The 20,480-nt window shown below is 32.9% G+C and overlaps 1 protein-coding gene across 7 annotated transcripts in view; it reads left to right on the top strand.

Annotated features, from left to right (window-relative positions):
- The window catches only part of LOC143249507 (small conductance calcium-activated potassium channel protein 2-like), a 234,467-nt gene that overhangs the window by 101,077 nt on the left and 112,910 nt on the right, over nucleotides 1-20,480 (top strand). For 4 of the 7 annotated variants that reach the window (XM_076499477.1, XM_076499471.1, XM_076499472.1 and 1 more), the window contains one exon: nucleotides 1,013-1,260. The exons of the other annotated variants lie outside the window; for them this stretch is intronic. The gene's annotated coding sequence lies outside the window, so the exon portion shown is untranslated. The remainder of the gene's footprint in view (nucleotides 1-1,012; nucleotides 1,261-20,480) is intronic. 7 annotated transcript variants of the gene reach the window in all.

Genomic DNA, 20,480 nt, shown 5'->3' with positions numbered 1-20,480 from the left:
CTCTGCCCACCACAGGTATCGAAACCCAGTTTCTAGCGATGTGAGTCTGTAGACATACCGTTGAGCCACCGAGGGCGAATAAACTAAAACCTAAATAAACAACAGCACGTTTTATAAGCTAGGCTCGGCATAGCCAGGTGGGTTAAGACGTTCGATTCGTAATCTGAGGGTCGCGGATTCGAACCCCCGTCGCACCAAACATGCTCGCCCTTTAAGCCGCGGGGGCGTTATAATGTGATAGTCAATCCCACTATTCGTTGGTAAAATAGTAGCCCAATAGTTGGCGGTGGGTAATGATGACTAGTTACCTTCACTCTAGTCTTATACTGCTAAATTAGGGACGGCTAGCGCAGATAGCCCTGGTGTAACTTTGCGCAAAATTCCAAAATGAACACTTTATAACCTACTACATTCAAATTTGATAGGTTTAGGAGCAAGTGTTTCTTATATTAACTTAGTGTCCCCCTGTGGCTCAGCGGTATGTCTGCGGAGTTACACGCTAAAATCCGGGTTTCGATACCCGTGGTGGACAGAGCACAGATAGCCCATTGTGTAGCTTTGTGCTTAATTCAAAACAACAACAGTATTAACTTAGCTTTCCCAGTTTTATTTTATGTTTTTAAGTGAAATTAAACAGAGTTCTAACTATATAACACAAGAGGCAAAGTTACTTCAATTAGCGTTTTATTATTGCTGCCTTATCTGTAATCAAACGACTCTTTGAAGATTATGGTTTTTATTCTAAAAATGTACATCGGAACTCAGTGAGTGTAATTTTAGAGCACTGTTCATGGCGGATAAAAATAATATCGTATATAGATATAAAGTTTTAATTGGCGTACATGCATATAGTTTTAATGGAGAAACGTTGTATAAAACGTGTTTGGAGTATTTCGCTTTAAGATATTAATTTTAATTTGATAGTTTCTTAGTTTGCTTCTCATGAGTAATAATGTAAAACATTCATGGTAATTCATAACGTAAGTTTGTTTACTCTTTTTTTTGCGCAAAGCTATCTACTCAGATTATTTGCACGTAGCCACACCTACTTCTGTAATGACAGACTAGACCGAATACAACCAATCAGAGTAGTCATTGCCAGCTCTTAGGCTACGGGCTTTGACCGTCGTTCTTCTAGCGCATCTACGGACCTAGAAGTGCAGAGTGCGTTTTAATGACAACGATGCACGAACCACGAACTCTCGGATTCACAGTCAGTGCATTATAAAACTATACATTTCCTGCCCCACCATTCATCATGTAAGTAGTGTTTTTTATAAGAAATAGGAAAACATGAAAACGTTGGGGAAACTGATCTCATCCGTTAAGAATTAAAATATAATATGGTAGTTTCACTCTTGCATGAAACAGGTTTTATAGTTTGGTTTTAAAGTTTCTACTGTGTAAAATAATTTCTGTCTTAACTTTCAATTAAATTAAACCCCAATTATTATTGGTTTTTTTTTAACCTGTAGAATTTGTTTCTGTTTGAATTTCGAGCAAAGCTAGCTGTTCTTAATTTAGCATGTAAGACTAGAGAAAAGGCAGCTAGTCATTAATACCCACCGCCAACTCTTGGGCTACTCTTTTACAAACGAAGAATGGGATGGAGCGTCACACTAAAACGCCCCCACGCCTGAAAGTGCGAGCATCTTTGGTGTGACGGGGATTCAAACCCGCATCCCTCAGATTACGAGTCGAGCTCCCTAACCACCTGGCCATGCCAAAGCCTAACTTGTACAACTTTTGTAGTTGTAAAATGTGTTAAATTTCATGCAAAATATCCCATTTAGATGCCTATATTGCGTCATGTTTGAGAAAATGGGTGCTTGATTGGTAATCATGTGCAAAATTTTACCTAAAAAGGTTGTAAGATACCGTAACAAATATCAAACAACACTGGCGGTATTTTCAGTTTCTCTGTCTAAGCTGAATTTGGAAACTTGTTCTTTTCAGAAAGTTAATTTTCAAAACGACTGTTTTCAGTGACAGTTATTGAAACAATCATTTCACCTGGGAAAACTTTGTCTAAAATTATTCCATATATGTTCAATATAATATAGAGGAATATAAATTAAATCCTAGCACACTTTGTGGCATGAGAAACAAAAACTATACCGATTTTGAACGTTATGTTTAAAGATTCCTGAGCAGTGACACAAGTAAAAAAAAATCAGTGCATGTCTGGAGGTAAGAATCAAAACTCGATAAGGAATTTGCTTTCGAAATGCTCTTAACGTTTTTTCTGGCTAATTAAGTACCAAATATAAGGTGATTCTCATAAAGAAATAAAGTTACAAATGACAAATAGTTTGATTTCTTAAGTACCAGTTTCATATTATCATTCTTCTAAAATAATGTAATTTCCTTTATCAACTATAATTGAAAATCTGACAATAACACTTAGGTAGGTTTTTAAAGTTTCTGTTAATAAAAGTGTTCTGAGCACAACAGTCATTATTTGTATGATACGATCAGTATACTTTACACTCTTATTTACAATTTTATTAAGCTAAAATAGTTTGTGTTCTGAATTTATGAATAAACATGACAAGCGTTTTATGATAAGCACCAGCTAATTATTTAGTTCATTTGCACGAGATTGTGTTACAATAATCAGAAATATTTACTAAAACATATTTCAGGTATATCCTTTGTACGAAATCCTGGCATAAATATTAACAGAAACAGATGTTTGCATAGTTTTACAACAAAATAGAAAGTATAGAACATAATAGTCAACTAAGTTTTCCTAAGAGTAAATTGGATTATGGTGTACTGTTGTTTTTCTGTTTTTTTCTAGTACGTTAAAGCTTTTTTGTGTTTTGCCAGAAACCTGTTATTTATACTACATTTTCACAACAGTCACGACAAAGTTAGCAGTTTTCTTTCCGTAATGATGGGTGTAAATGTTCCATTTCTTTCCTTAAAGTATCAAACAACATCTCTCAACCCAATTTCTGTCAAGGCTCCTAGACTACTTCTAGTAATAATCGACTATCTCTACATAAAACTCTTGTTTAAGTGGCTCTAAACCTATAACACTGAGATATGTTGATACTCAGTAGCCTGTTGGAAAATAAAATCAAGCTAATGCTCCAGACTCTGATAAAGTATTCGACTGATGACTAGTGATCTAATTTAAACTTCTCTCTTTCTTTTGTTTCTAAAAGGCTAAAATAAAAATAAAATCTGTAGTGATTGAAAATTCGTTATTACAGTACCTTCCCTTCCAGTGGCACAGCAGTGTGTTTGCGGACTTACAACGCTAGAAACCGGGTTTCGATACCCGTGTAGCTTTATGCTTAATTACAAGCAAACAAACAAACTATAGTACCGTATTGTGTCTGTGGTATTGTTTGTTTGTTTTTGAATTTCACCCAAACCTTTGTCTGTAGTATCAAACATGAATCGTAGAAGGATGAATAACAAACTTTTTTTAATAACATGTAACAATCGGTGAAGGTTCAAATGCACATAAAAAATTAGAATTCGTAGACTTAAATGGAACCTCTTTATTAGAGGTTTTCAGATTTTATGATAGAAATACTTGGCACAACAGATTTGAAAGGGTGTTTAAGTCAAAAGTTTTTCTTAGCCTTTATTTTCACACCTTAACTGGAAGAACAATTCATAATTAATCATACGTACAACAGCAATTCAAAAATTGTCTGCTCGATGGAAGACGTAAAATATTATACAATATTCAAGTTCTGTGTTTCCATTTTTAAGCCTAATGTCAGTGCGATTTTGATGATTCATAAAGGAAGTAGAAACGTGTGCTTTTATTGTTACGTAACTTGTAAACTCGTTATTTTTTAAATAAAAATTAATTTATGGATTTTTATTATTAAATAAAAACAAAACGAATAAACTTTATTTATATTTCAAGCGTTTAAATGTTTATTCGAAATGCCACTTTTGTTGTTTCCTTTGGAAAACGATAAACTGATAACTCCTATCATTTTCGCCTTTCTGTGAATCAAACTTTTACTAACCGATCCCCTTAACATAATTTTTCCCCACCTTTATAAATAAAAGAATAATTAAGATAGTTCTCAAAAATTTCCAAAAATAACTGATGGAAGTATTTTCCATCACTGTATTTTTATACCACTATGTCCTAGTGATAGTTATTGGAAGAATATAAGTAACAAATTTATTGAAATAAATAATTTTGCGAATAAATGACATGAAAACTATGAACAAAAGATCTAGAAATTCGAAATCGCAGCATTGATGTTTAAAGCATATCTTTACATTGGTATATGAGAAACGCAATATGTTTAGTACAATTACAAAAAAAACAACATTTTTCAACGATTAGTATTACATACAGTCTTCTAGACTTATCAACAGACACATCAGCGCAAGGAGTCAGTCGACTACAGCCATTTGCAATGAACCATTTAAATGTATCAAGTTGTTTGTGGTGTAAGTAAACATAAATGAAGAGATAATACTGATTGATAAGGAATTCTCTCATTTTTAGTGGTACAGCGGTAAGTCTATGGATTTACAACGCTAAAATCAGCGGTTCGATTCCCCTCTGTGGACTCAGTAGATAGTTCAGTGTGGCTTTACTATAAGAAAACACACATTTTTAGTGTTTGTACATAAATAATTTATTAACTTCAATTCACAAAAATTGCTGGAATAAATTTCACACTTCCTTCAGAAAACAAAATATTTGTATATTTCAAGATTATCTCAAATCTCCAGTACTTCCATTTGTATATAAGTGGTATATTTTTATCAGATTATAACTTATTTTATCATTATTTTTTCTCCGTGATAACAATAATTACATTTTTTTCGTTTTTGTTTTTTGTGAATAAGGTTTTATAAAATTTGACCCAGTGATAACTAGAATTCATATACACATTTTTAATGACTTTTATCAACGATCAATTTTTATGTCGAGGGTGTATATGGAATATTATTCTTGGTATAGATAACTAAAAAGGCTATACATCTATACATTACCACTATATGATGCGTAAGCATATATCTAAACCGAACAAACATCGAACCATCATTATATAAGGTCTACTTACAATAGTTGATTGACTATTTCAAATAGCACTGGGCCATGAAGTCGGAGAAATTATATTATTTCAGGAAGAACTTAGTGAATCAGAGTGGATTACGTCATTACATAATCTGTTCTTCACAGGAATTCATGTTATGGTGAGGACAATAAATAAAGGAATGAATGAATATAATTTGTTACAATATATTGCATTTTCTGATATAGAAATACCAACTTGACCGGAATATAAGTTTTTTATCGATTCAGTAAAAACACTGTCAAATTCTAAAGTCAAATTTCTACACGTGCTTTATTTCTGTGTGTCTGCCAAAATACTTTACTTTTGTTCTGTATTAATTTTACAACTGATTATTTTGGTCTATAACGCTAAATAAATATTTTCCTTTAACTTCGTATGTTATACCGTGTTTCTTAATAGTTTTTATCCTTCTCAGAACTATGTTACTTTAGTTTCCGAAAGACATTACATATAAATAGACATATAAATCTCTACTCATTCTTTCATAAATTCTTCTTGATTGTATTCTTTGTATGATTGTCCATGTACATAGTTGTTAGAGTGTATTTTCATCCATCGTCTTGGACTCCGTTGTGTGATACGTTTCGCACTTGCTCCAGAAACTTGTGTATTCTTCTTTAAGTCCTAGGATTTTTCAATGCTATATTCACACCCTTCTCAACTTTACCAAACAAGATAATAATAAATAAATAAGATCAGTTTTCAGTAATACGGAATCGTTTTTAGATTTACGAAAGCTTCATTGTCGGCGTTCTTTTGAAACCTATTTGGAAGTACGTTTTGTTGTTAACTAGTGCCAAAACTTACGTACAATCATAGCGCCAACTACCACTGCTTTCACAGCTTTATAATGTTTTTTATTTAACTATGAAAATTAAAATAGTGACCACCATTATGTTACTGTTTTAAATGTAAAGTCGAATTTTATATAGAAACTCTACAATATGAAATACAAGAGAGAGAATTTCATTTTATCCCACAATTAATTATATCTTATAAATAGAATGCTGCTTTTGAAGTATAGTATCTTCCTCGGTATGTATACTTATTCATACATCAAAATTTAAAGCGTTTACGTTAATGTTTGTCTGTGACATAGGTTTATTTGTTTATTTTTAAAACTTTAGTTAATGTATATGCATCTGAAAAAAGCCCTTAGTGGCACGGTATATGATTCGTCATCATATATATATATCACAATATGAGGTCATGGGTGTGTTATAGGTGGGACAGTCAAATCATATTATTCGATTAGAGAAGCCCAAGAGTTGGTGGTAGATACTGTTAATTCGCTCATCTTTATCTCGGCCTTAGAGTTTTTGCTGCAACGGGATCCGACCCCTCTCAGATTCATAGTCCAAGCAAACCGACCACCAAGGTACTCCTGGCCCAAATCTATATTCTAAATATTTTTGTTTCATTTAGTTAAGCTGACTTAACACGAATGAACGCACGCACTTACAGGCAGTCATGTATATATAATTTTCTTGTACGGAAGCACAAACTTCAGTTATGTTATGATTAAAACTATTAAGATTTGAATTTATAGCTAATATATCTAATAACCAAGATAATAGGATGAAAAGTAGCTTTGAATTTGTGATTATTTATAGGAAAAGTTGGTTGTAATTTAAACTACTTTGTGTAAAAAAATACTTAACATGTCCCATGCACTCCATAAAATCTCTTTGTTATGAATGTCGGTACCTTACTCCTATATTTAATTATTTTTCATTCCGTCACCTTTTCAGCTTATTTCATCTTACAACCACGACCGTGGTTGCGCACGAGCACATTGATTATAACAAATATGCAAATTGTACATAAGTAAAAATGGAAGGAATAATACTTGAAGTACATCAAAGTTATATACAGCTAATTGTGTTTAAAAATTAAGAAAATCTAACAAGTTGCACTTCGAATATTTGTGTTTTTGGTAGCTAAGTATTCGTTTCGTCATTTGAGTTGCTCAAGTTTACAAAATGATAAGAACCGTATATCAACATTTCAACCCTTTGATTGGTATTTCAAACATATATATGTTTTATACTTGTGATTCTCACACAATTTAGTGTTTAGGATCAAATAGTGACTTGCAACATAAAAGCAGATAAACATATGGTAGGAGAAGCCAGTACAACCTTTCCAGAGTTAATGTCATTGTCGTGGCTATAGTAACAAAATCGTTATTTTGTCAGTAAAAATAACATTATCTACCTAAATTAAAGTGACTGCAAAAACACTTAGAGGGCGTGTTTAAATACATCAACAAGTGGGATAGTCACACGCCCATTTGGGCTTAAAGAGTGGAGAACGTTGTCATGGTTACAGCAAACAGAAATAATTTTGTGAATAATTTTATGTTGCATGATTGAAGTTGATCGAAGGAACTGGATGGAAAAGTACAATCAATAAGACTAGTTTAGATTACCTGATGTTCACTGCCAAAACATGTAGCTCGATTTTAATATTTTTATCACTCTTGATTGCAAATGATTAATAATAAACAGATGCAATTAGTTAGGCTTCACTAAACGTTGTAACAGAAGAAAGTTAAAACCCTTAGCGTCAATTATGTTATAAAAATATTTTCGTAAAACACTAGGTCAGATCCTTAAAGCGTAAATTACAACTTTTAATCACTCATGAATATTTCTCTGTCACAAAACCAACAAAAATTTCCCTGCGGTCGGGAGAAAGAAAGTCATATTACTAATCGCCAGATGTCACCCTTTTAAAAGGGTCGTTTAGTTAAATAAAGATAAACGGCTGTACCAAAAATTAAAAATATAATTTTCTTTTAATAGTAATAGTAACAATCATATATCATTTAGATCACTTTAATATGTCTTAATGTTTATCTAAGACACCTGTTATAATGTCTTTGAAGACATTTAACGTATTAAAAAGAGGATGTTTCAAATTCATTTTGTATTTGTATTATTAGCGCGCTTTTATGCATTTATTTGAAAGTTATATATTCTGTTAGTATGTTTATTGCAAACTGATTATTTAAATTGTTTGCAACATGATTAAACGTTATGCAGTCGTTGTGGTTTTGTTTTTGTTTTTTTGTTTCGGTTATTCAAGCAAAACTGCACAAGAGCTACATTCTCTAGCCATTCTAAATTTTGATATCGTAGAATAAAGAGAAGATAGTTAGTTAATCAACAGGATCCCTTCCCCGCCTACTCCTGATTAATTAAGTGGTAGGATTTTACTTCAACTCTTATTATGCACCTATACCCCAAAATACTAATCGCAATTTTGTGACAAAATGACATGAGTCAAAGATTTTCGAATCCATAGTCTGGAACGCTATTCATTACAATACTTCCGGCCAATTATAATTTGGTGCCCGGCATGGCCAGGTGGTTAAGGCACTCGACTCATAACACTGCACAAAGTTTTTGTTTCTTGAACACTGTTGGGTGTTCCTTATAGATTTTTGGCTGCTGATCACGAAAATCACATCCAAATTTGCCCATCACATACTGTTTCATCGAAATCTTCAGTTTCACCAGGACATTGCTACAATGGAAAAACGATATCAGGGTAACTGGAATCCGTCAATGCTTGCTGACTACTGTTGGACACTGCAACGTGATGCACTGGACATTGAATACAAACGAAAATCAGGAGCAAAACATTTTTTTAATTATGTTGAACTTAATAGCGTATTAGAAACACAAACGCAATTAAATACGTTATTTCCGGTAAACAGTTAACTGTCTATTTCTCAGAGTTCCTACATGATGAAGCAAAACCAAAACTATATTTGTGCATACCAACCAGGTACCTGTCACAATCAGCAAAAACTTTTCAGGAAGCAAAACTTTAAAAAATAAATTGTTGTGTAGTGTAATCTGAGGGTCGCGGGGTCGAATCCCCGTCTCACCAAACACACGCGCCCTTTTAGCCATGGGGGCGTTATAATGTGACGGTTAATTCCATTATTCGTTGGTAAAAGAGTAGCCCAAGAGTTGGCGGTGTGTGGTTATGACTAGTTGCCTTTCCTCTAGTCTTACATTGCAAAATTAGAGACGGCTAGCGCAGATGGCCCTCGAGTAGCTTTGTGCAAAATTAAAAAAACAAACAATTTTAACTTGGTATTTAAATTTTAAAAGTGGTCAATGATATTTCTGGGTAATAACATTTTCAGTTGGTATAAATGTTATAAGTTGTAATAAGAACACATGGTAATTTGAAGCAGAGGCGTCGCTAGATATTTTTAACGATTCAGGGCTCGGTCCCACAGGCACGGGAAGTTTCTGCATTTTAGTATGGTATCGATCACTGCCCTCTATTCTGATTTTTGAAGACAACCGACTAGAGATTCGGACGCTGTCGAAGAGTATCGATGCACGGGTGCTGGTTGTTATTGCTTATTATTTGAAGCATTTTTATTAATATATTTAGTCCGGTCCTCCCGTTTTGAAACTGAATTATTTTATCACCAAGCGTATTGCCAAGAATATACCATACTTTTCGAACATGAAGTTACTGGGATAGTTTACAACGACCCAGTATTACAATTTAAATCGAATTTCTAGTTTAAATGTTAGGGTTTTAAATTGACTGGTAGTAGCAATTTAGTTGTTCACGTTCGTTTAACATTTCGCGTCGTAACGTTCAATGATGATAGGTATTTTACAAGTTAAAATCAATAATGTTCTTTTGCGTTTTTTCAGTTGTCAATATATTTTGAAAACCTGCTACATGCTAAAACATAACAAGATATCTGTAAATATATTTACTGATATGGATATATTTTACAAAAACAGAAACAACTGAGTAGAAACGCCTGTAGATCCTCTCTGAGCAATGATAAGGAAATATATTCCTGTAATTAGTTGTTGCAATGATAATACCTTTCAACAACATTGTTCTAATCTTTCTTGAAAGGGTTTTCGTCGGATGTTAGAGCATGTACTTACACGAATTATTGTATTTGCACAACTTGAATAATTAGGGTAATCGTTGTTGGATGTGATACTGTGCATTCACTGAAACTAGTGTAATGTAGGCTCAGAAACATCGTAGTGAAGTAGTTTGTGAATATGAATTTTTATTTTTTATATGATCTGTGCCTTCAGTGAAAACAGTCATAAGGCTTATCACCTTCCTCTGTCTTCCACAACATTCGTAAGGAATAACGCCTTTCGTTTGTCATCCGCTTAAAATAACGGAAGTGGAAGTCTTGCATTAAAGAGTATTTCATATATTTTTATAAGATATCTATATTTTATTTTAACTGATCATTCCTTTTATGTAGACCTGGCATGGCCAGGTGGTTAAGGTCCTCGACTCCTAATCTGAGGATCGCGGGATCGAATCCCTGTCACACCAAACATGCTCGTCTCTTTAGCCGTGAGGGTTTTATAATGTGACCGTCAATCCCACTATTCGTTGACAGTAACGTAGCACAAGAGTTGGCGGTGGACAGTGATGACTAAATGCCTTCCTTCTAGTTTTACATTGTTAAATTAGGGACGAGTAGCTTTGTTCGAAATTCAAAACAAACCAAACCAGCCCTTTTCTGTATTTTCAAAAGTTGACAGTTTTTTTAGTATTAATAGACTTCTTTATGTAATATTGAAATATAAATTTTATTTCTATGCGTCCAAATGAACCCCTTTTTATAGAAACTTATGAAAAAATGTGTAATGCACTTTATATAATTATATTTGAACTTGTTTTCATCAGCATAAAAATACAAGTAAAAATCTAGTTCTTGTTGAATATTTTTCTAGGACTAGTGAGGTTTTATAAAGTAATTCATTATAGAGCTGTTATGTTGAGTTTAGTAAAATCTACGCCTATAAAAGAAAATCGGAAGGTAATGTAAGTATATCTGTTTTTAAGTCACGTTTCCTAACAAATAAGCGCTATATGTAAGAATTCTGAAATAGCTACTTGTGCACATGTACTTTGTGTTTTGTATCTTTGTCACGATGGAAATAAATGAAACGTGACTCTTCTGTGGTGGTCTTCCTGGTCGTCAGAAGTACATTTGCTGCTTTTCACGAATATGCTATCTTTCAGGTTTATCTACAGTTACGACTTTCTAAAAACAATACAATTAATTATAATATTAAATTTTTGATAGGTCCGGCATGGCCCTGTGGTTAAGGCACTCGACTCGTAATCCAAGGGTTGCGGGTTCGAATCTCCGTCGCACCAAATATGCTCGACCTTCCAGCCGTTGGGACGTTATAAAGTGACGGTGAATCCAACTATTCGTTGGTAAAAAGAGTAGCCCAAGCGTTGGTGGTGGGTTGTGATGACTAGCTATCTTTCCTCTTGTCTTACACTCCTAAATTAGGGATGGGTAGCGCAGATAGCCCTCATGTATCTTTGCGCGAAATTTGAAAAAAACAACAACTCTACGATAATATTCGAAGCGACTTGATGCTGACTTTTGAAAAAAGGATAACTAACAAAACGTTTGAGTAATTAAACATTTCACCTTAAATTATAAACCCGTTTTGATTTTTCAAAAATAGACAAAAACAAACTTGTTCCGTTGCTTAAAATTCTTTATTTATCTATCACATAATTCGTTAGTTTTACAGCTTTAGTAATGAGTGAGATTGGAATAAGTAATTAAGAAGCTTAGCAACTAAGAGAGAGCTTAAGATTATTTACCCTTTACCATTTATCTTGGATATAAAGCAATATGCTTTTCCTGTTTCACTGAGATGTAATTTTTCTTTTAGTTGTTACATTTAATTGTATACGTATCAATAAGCCATGATGTTAGTATATGAAAAATAAAAATAGCTAAAAACCCTTTAATGTCAGCCACCATACGCAGAGTCTCCTGAGAGATTATGAAATATAACTTTAACAATAACACGCTGTTATAGATATGGTAGAAATATCAAAATTTATTCTGGTTCGAAAATTTTGTTTTATCTAGTTTACAATTTACATGTACACAAGTTCAAGAAATTTAATGTATACACTGTTATTACTTCAATTTTGAAGTTGAACAACAACATTGAAAACGAATGTAAAGCATGCAGTTGAATTGTATTTCAGATGGCTGGTATGGGTATTGACACTTTTATTGATAAGCAGAGAACAATGTTTGGACCTTCCTAGGTCATCTTCAGGTTAACAAATACAGAGAGTTTTGCAAACTGACATACATTTTTATTTCAAGTGAGTTTCTCGTCATTAAGAATTCAATTGAATTATCGAGCGAAACAATTTGTTTTACCAAAGACCGTCTCGTCTTTCATATGTCCAGTAAATCATTTAATTTGTATGAGGACGCTAACTAATGATGTGTCGTATAATTGGATAAAGGCGAGTACCATGTTAGGATAAAATTAATTGGAAAGTATTTCTAATACAGATGAATAATAAAGTGCAGCTTTTAGTATGTATAAATACTCCTACGTTTGAAGGTACAACTTGAAATATGCATTTTGAAATATTTCTGAAAATAGAAGTCAAGTGGAATTAAATAGTTTTGATTCAAACCCACAAACCTTTTGAGGAGAGATGTTTCATTTGTTTTTTTTTTTCTAACGTAACATGCATAGGTTTGATGAAGAGCGAACACCCGGTATATTGACCAGTAAATGTCATTTCTAACACCTAAACAAACATTAGCAGTTTCTCATTTTTACGTGTCTACCACAGAGTTTACTTTTTCCTCGAACTCTGTATGTCGAATTCTCAGAACTCTGTCGATTGAAAGTGTTATATGTTGATAGAATGTCAATAAAAGTCAGGCTACACGGAAATAAAACATGGTTTCACGGTAAAATACTGTTTCAATAATTTCGGTTGTTGTACTTATCATTTAAGATTATTCGGTGAAAAAGAGAAATGTAAAGTCCAGTCAGTTTAATGATAAATCGTTATATTTATTCGAATCACGAGCTATAACGTTTACAAATTTTACAGTTTTACGTAAGTGACGATAAGTCTGACTAAACAAAAAAACGGCAGAACACAAATTATACTTACTTGCCAACTTCGTATTTCTTGTTCTTCATGGCGAGCTTAAACTTAAAGTTCATAGCATTGAACTATCGGTCTGACAGCAAAAGATACGTTTACTAATTTTAGCCTGACTTTTAATATTTGGTTACAACTGTTCTAAAACTTTTAAGAAAATCATTGACCTTAAGACGAGTGCTTCTAATGTTACGTCAAACCTTTTACAGACCAACAGTAGTACAAATGTCTAAATTAAAAATTTACCCAACAACAGCACGTTTCATAAATAATAAAGTTTAGTCTAATGACCAATAAAAAATATCTAGATATTAACTGATTTTCCCAGAAGTATTGAATACATAGTTGTGTTATTTCTGGTAGTATTAGTTAATGCGTCTTTTAAAGTTGCTTGTTCACTTTTCCTAAACATTTTAGACTTGCAGACAGACCAGTGATCTGTTAAAACATGTAGTATGTCCCCCAAAAATAGATCACTTCATTATGGTTATAAATTGTTGTTTGCCAACTTATTATAATTACAAACTTAATTCAGTCTTAACAATATAATAAAAATACTTAGTTAAATACTATTATGCAAATACTTCACCAATATTTCACATATCCTTTAAACATTTCTTAAACACATTTTAAATAAAGATTTTATTCTTGGCTCCTCAGAAACTCGAAAAGATAAACTATTAGAAAAGTTTACCATTAAGTATAAAAATTATAACTGATAATAAACGTTACATAGTTATTGAAATACTAGCATAAATTAAAGTAGTTGTAGCAATGAAACTAAGTGGAGTAATTCCAAGAGCTGACAGAATAAATTTAATAGTAACTGAACGTATATATTATAAGCTACCGGTATATCATTAAGCCTTATTGGAAACTACTTTGATTGAACTTTCATTATTTAAATCATATTAGGTCTTTTAATATTAATTAAGTTTCTTCACGTGTCTTAAAGTAAGAAATAGAGTAATATAGAAATATTGGCTTTTCTTTGAGATGGATGATTGACCATAGTTTAGACTTAACCTTTTGTTGTTCATTTTTTACTTTTTAAAGATAAGAGTACTCATGATTTTAGGCAAGTTAGTAGAATAGTCTGAAAATTAAATCTTAAAATAACAAATGTCTAAGTATTTTTTAAATATAATTTCCTTGTGTTCAGTTTCACCGCACGATATCACTCACTACCGTTTAACAGAAACATTAGTAGAAGGCGTGATATCTGATACTTTTCCATAATTGCTTCTTTGTACTTAAATCAAATATTACACTAAATTTATTGTTATTAGCAATATTCTTTCTACTTTTATCAATCCATATGCAGAATGATTTTTTTTAATATGCACCATTACATTATGTAGCAAAACTTTTACTTTTTTTTTATTCCTGAGCAGAAAGCGTTGTTTCCTAATTACTTATGCCTAAAGTAAATGGAAAAGGCCTGTTTTTCTCTTCAAACTTTGCTTTTGTGACCTGGCAGCGTATAACGAAAACATGACGTTGTTCACTCCTCTACGTAAAAAAATTGTTCTCAACCCAAACGAGCCGTTTTTACATATATATTTCTCTACAAGTGGGTTTTCTCGACATCACTGATTATGATGGGAGACTATATTTGGGGTTGATACGTAAAAGTGATTTACAATACAGTCGCAAATCTCGAAAAACTGCTCACTTCTAAATATTTTTGTATAATTTTAGTATAAATATATCTAAATCTTGATTCATATGTTGTTTTATTCAGACCTTATGTAAATGAAAATGTGCAAATTTGCCAGTTTTTATATAGAAAATAGGTTAATTTCTAAATTTCATTATCCGGGTCACAAAAGCAAAGTTTGAAGGGAATAATGACCATTTTCTGTACTTTTGCAACATAAGCAATTAAGAAATAACATTTACTATCCACGAACAAATTTTGTGCTACATGGTGTTATCAAGACAATGTGTGGATGTGCGCCTTCACTTTTTTAGGGAGGAGAGATATTTTTAGACCATCGACCCTATTGGATCTTTAGATCGTTTTACAGTGTTACAATTTAGTTATTTGAGTTTAGGCCTATCGAGTGGCATGGTCATTAAGGCTGTCAACACATTGGTAATTAACTAGATTCGTTTACCAAAGGCTTGTTTGAAATATTTGTGCATAGCCACACTAGAGCTACCTGCGCTAGACGTTTTCAATTTTAAAGTACTAAACCAGAGATAGTGCGACTAGTACACGGTGCACGCCGCCACTTTTTGTACTACCCTAAACGCTTAGTGGGTTTTGGTTGTCACTGCTACAACGCACTCACAGCCACACCAAGGAAATCGCGATTTTGAGGCAACGTGACTCAGGTTCATAGTTAGCCACTTTAACTACCCGGTCACGACTGACCCATTTTAGTGAAGGGATTCTTTTTTCTCTGTAATTTGTCCTTTAATTTATTTTTTGTTTACATAATTTTTTCGAGATTAAGGACGCGAGAATGAAAACTAAAAAGATCACCCATATATTTTAATTCCCTTAAACAGTTTATTTTATTCTGGAAACTGATTTTTTAAGACTAGTGAGTGTTGTATAAGTAAAGCAAAAGAAAAATTTTCGAAGAAAGAAGTAAATATATGGGTGATTACTACCAATCTTAGGGCCCGCCATGGCCAGGTGGGTTAAGGCGTTCGACTCGTAATCTGAGGGTCGCGGGTTCGAATCCCAGTCGCACCAAACATGCTCGCCCTTTCAGCCCCGAGGTGGTGTTATAATGTGACGGTCAATCCTCGTTGGTAAAAAAGTAGCCCAAGAGTTGGCGGTGGGTGGTGATGACTAGCTGCCTTCCCTCTAGTCTTACACTATTAAGTTAGGGACGGCTAGCACAAATAGTCCTTGAGTAGCTTTGCGCCAAATTCAAAAAACAAACAAACTATCTACCAATCTTTCCAGAACAATGCTAACAAGATAATAAGGATGGCATTTGAACCGTTCCTACGTAATAGCACAAGCATACAGTGTATTAGAATGTTCACAGGCAAAAATATGATAAATTCAACTCATTTGTAACTGGATGGTTACAAAAATGGATATATGTTAATTTTTGCCATTATAATAATGTAGAGACGATGCAAAAGTCGTCTCTACTATTTTGTTTGCATGCTATTGGAACGACTGATATTAGCCATCCCTACAATTATTTCTTTTTAAAAAATAAATGATTTACTTGTTCTTTTTAATACAATGTTTCACTAGACGTAGAAAGGTTGTATTTATTTATCTACACTCCTAGAAAATATATATACATATAATGCAAGCTATATTTATAAATTTTGTTTGTTGGTTTGTTTAGAATCCCCGTCGCACCAAACATGCTCGCCCTTTCAGCCATGAGTGCGTTATAATGTGACGGTCAATCCCACTATTCGTTGGTACAAGAGTAGCCCAGGAGTTGACGGTGGGTGGTGATGATTAGCTGCCTTCCGCTAGCCTTACACTGCTTAATTAGGGACGGCTAACGCAGATAGCCCTCGTGTAGCTTTTCGCAAAATTCAAAAACAAACATTTGTTTGTTTAGAATTAAGCACAAAGCTACACAGTGTGCTATCTGTGCTCTGCCCACCACAGGTATCGAATTCCGGGTTTTAGCGGTGTGAGTACGTAAGCATACCGCTGTGCCACTGGGAGGTATATTTATAAATATTTTAATCCTGATTATAGTATTAAAATATTAACTTTTCTTTCGCTGCACACAAATAATTGATTATTTTTTTAAAATCGCTTCAAGAAAATCAGAGCACAGCTTCATCAGGTAATAAACTCTTCAATCTGACTTGAAGGACAAGTACACAACTGATTATTGTCTAATTTACTTAATCAGAACATGAGTGACTTTTTCTGTCGAGTATTTATACCATTTAGTTTTAAAATTATTGTGTGGGTTTTTTTATGGCAAAGCCACAGTGGGCTACCTGCTGAATCCATCGAGGAGAATCGAACCCCTGATTTTTGCGTTGTAAATCCGTAGATTTACCGATGTACCAGCGGGCTACAAAGATTATTGTAAGCTTCGGAATTGATTCACTTCTCTAAGCTCGCGTGGCTAGCAATAGCCGGAGAGATTGCGCGATAAAAAATAGTACTTTGCTGAATTTACTTTTACTGGTTGCTACTAATTTCCCTATTAATTAGATATGATAGAAAACAACAACAAATAACTTTCAAAGCATAAAAAACAGCATTTTTATTTCTTTAATGCTTCCAGATATTTCTCAAGTATTTTTCTTGGTAAAGGTTAACTGAACAAACATATTGCAATCAAGAATCTTCAGTTTCTTCAGTTTATAACATGTTGTTATAAAAATACTTGATTTTTTTAGTATTACGTTTCAAATTACTGTAGTATTTCTAAAGAAAAAACTGTTACTTACTTCTTCCATACCGTTCCTGTAGCTCACAATACGTTTCTAGATGTCAAAAAACAACAACAAAGTATTGCTAATTTAAATGCTGGGTTTAAGTACCAAAATCAAACTTTTAATAGTGTTTAACAGCAATACAAAAGTCATTTTATCTAGTTATTATTATAAAATGTCAACAATAAATGTAAAGAGATATCGCTACATTAGCAATTATTCAATCAATATAGAATTCAGAAATTGAAGACTATTATGCATCAGTATAATAGTGTTTACAGATTTTTCCTTTATGTACATAAGATCTGAACTACTGATTATTCAGTAATACTCCTGAGAGCTTAACGAGGTTTGCTACCTACTGTGGAGTGCAGCACAGATAGTCCATTGCATTTCTTTGTACTGCACAAAAAATAAAATAATATACACAAGACCAGAATATATTTTTTCAGTTTTGGTGAACTACACGACATACTGTAGATACGAAGGTTCTTCTGAGCCTAGAATTAAGCCAAGATAACTGTTTAAACATATTTTCAGACCTATCTATGCACGAAATTGCTCAGGGATCCATTATTTTATTGACTACAAGATTCCTAATAACGTACAAAACACGCAAAACAACTTAAGCTAAAATGCCATCAATATTCAGTTTAATTCCATTAATGTAGGCTGGGAATTATTATGCATTTTACGTAGTACATGATTAGTTTGACCAAATTATTGGTCATTTCTCTACACCGAGTACTGTGACTGACAGTAAATGTAAGAATACTGAATATCTGTGCCTTATCAGTAATGAACAATATGTAAAGAAGTATTTTTGAGATATGATAAAAGAAGTGCTGTTTTACTGAAATTATAGCACTGCAACTGTTTCGTTTTTATTGTTTCTTTTGGGCAGTAAACAAACTACCAATGCGATCTTAACTTTGCCTTATTCTTATTTTTTTATTTTATTTGTTCAGATAAATTCTGAGAGTGGTTACAATAGTGCAATGGAGTGTATAAGTCGATAGACATACCACATTGCCATTAGGGGGCGTTTCTGTTGTGTATGTTCGAATTGAACGACAGACACGAAGGCAGAAATGGAATTAAAAACACATGTAAGCAGATAAATAAAAGGTGCATACAGTGTTAAAAACACAATGCATAAAAGGTACATATAGTGTTAAAAACACAATGTATAAAAGGTGCATACAGTGTTAAAAACACAATGTATAAAAGGTGCATACAGTGTTAAAAACACAATGTATAAAAGATGCATACAGTGTTAAAAACACAATGTATAAAAGATACATACAGTGTTAAAAACACAATGTATAAAAGGTGCACACATGTTAAAAAACACAATGTATAAAGATGCATACAGTGTTAAAACACAATGTATAAAAGGTACATACAGTGTTAAAAACACAATGTATAAAAGGTACATACAGTGTTAAAAACACAGTGTATAAAAGGTACATACAGTGTTAAAAACACAATGTATAAAAGATACATACAGTGTTAAAAACACTGTATAAAAGGTACATACAGTGTTAAAAACATAATTTATAAAAGGCAGTTTTTATTGTTTTGTAAAAAAGAATATTTTTTACTTGTAATAAGTAGTAATTAACAGCAACAACGGTTGAACAAAAGTATTAATTTAGCCCAAACTCTTGGCATTAAAAACGTCATTTTATCGGGCAAGAACTAACGTCTTAGAATTAAATATTTCTACTAAATAAAATTTTTCAGTGATTGTTCTATGTGTTGCCCGTTATTCACATATGATTCAATAGAAGACATATTCTGTATACGCTTGAATATTTCCTTAACAAAGAAAACAGGTAGTATTTACATTTAATGAAACACGTTCACGCTATTTTGGAATCCAATAATGAGAATGCCATAGCCATTTGTTAGAGCAACTTGGAAAAACTAAATCTATCTAACTTTCCAATTGCTTCAGCTCTCATGTATTGATTCACGTGTATAGTTAAACTTGCCTACAATTCATAAATGTTTTATAGTTCCGTGTGGAGAGCAAAGATTAATCTGAAATCATTAGAGTGTCAGGGTCCACATTCGTAACACGCCAATCTATGCTTGTCACAGCTTTGTTTTACTCTTGTAACAGAGCCAGGATTCGTCCAACTAACTCACAATTTTTTTATTATGGTAATCGAAATTTCAGAAAACAAATTGTTCGTACCTCTAGGGTGTAATAGTTAAATTTACCTGTACTTGCCATATATGTTTCTGCATGTGTAGGTTAATGACATTTTGAGGTTGAAATCAATGGTTGGAACGTTTTACATATATAATATCGTCTAATAAGTATTCTGTGTATAGGTTAGAGGGCGCTAATTGATTACTACGTTTAGCATTTATTTTTGACATAGAATTAGAGTAGTACTCTAGTAACACAATTTTATGGTGCATAACTATCAACAGTTGATATAAGTTACTGAGAGTTAATCAAAACTTCTGAAAACAACACTGTTAACAGCTGAAACACGTTACTGAGAGTTAATCAAAACTTCTGAAAACAACACTTCAGGACCCATGTGACCACTAAGACAGTAGTTGATTATGCTCATTCTCATAGTCATAATTACGTGTTATTTCATAATAACACAATTTCCGTTACAACAAGTTTATGCGAATGATGAAGTTTGGACATATTTTACACAATTCATATGCTGCACATGAATGCCGTCTGCCAAGATCACGGTTAAACTACCAAAGGCATAAAAGTTCATTGTCGCAGCATTTGACATTACGAATTTGTTGTGTTTTCTGCCAAGTTTCTCCTGGAAACCAGCCATTATTTTCTAACTATAACTGGAAGCTTGTCAGATTTTGAATTATGAGCCATCGCCAGCTTTAAATATTTGTTTATTATAATTTTAACTTGCGCCCAGAAATTTGCTTAGTTTCATTGCAATAACATTTTGGGTAAAATAGTTGTTTTTTTTGTAACCACATTTTTCAGTTGGCGGAGGAAGGTGTTTCTCCAGATGTACTCGAGGATCTGTTGCTGTATATATCTGTTTT

This window comes from Tachypleus tridentatus, chromosome 4 (assembly GCF_004210375.1).
Source record: "Tachypleus tridentatus isolate NWPU-2018 chromosome 4, ASM421037v1, whole genome shotgun sequence".
Classification (NCBI taxonomy): Eukaryota; Metazoa; Arthropoda; class Merostomata; order Xiphosura; family Limulidae; genus Tachypleus; species Tachypleus tridentatus.
The sequence above is the reverse complement of the archived record's forward strand: the minus strand, read 5'-3'. Positions and strand labels throughout refer to the sequence as shown.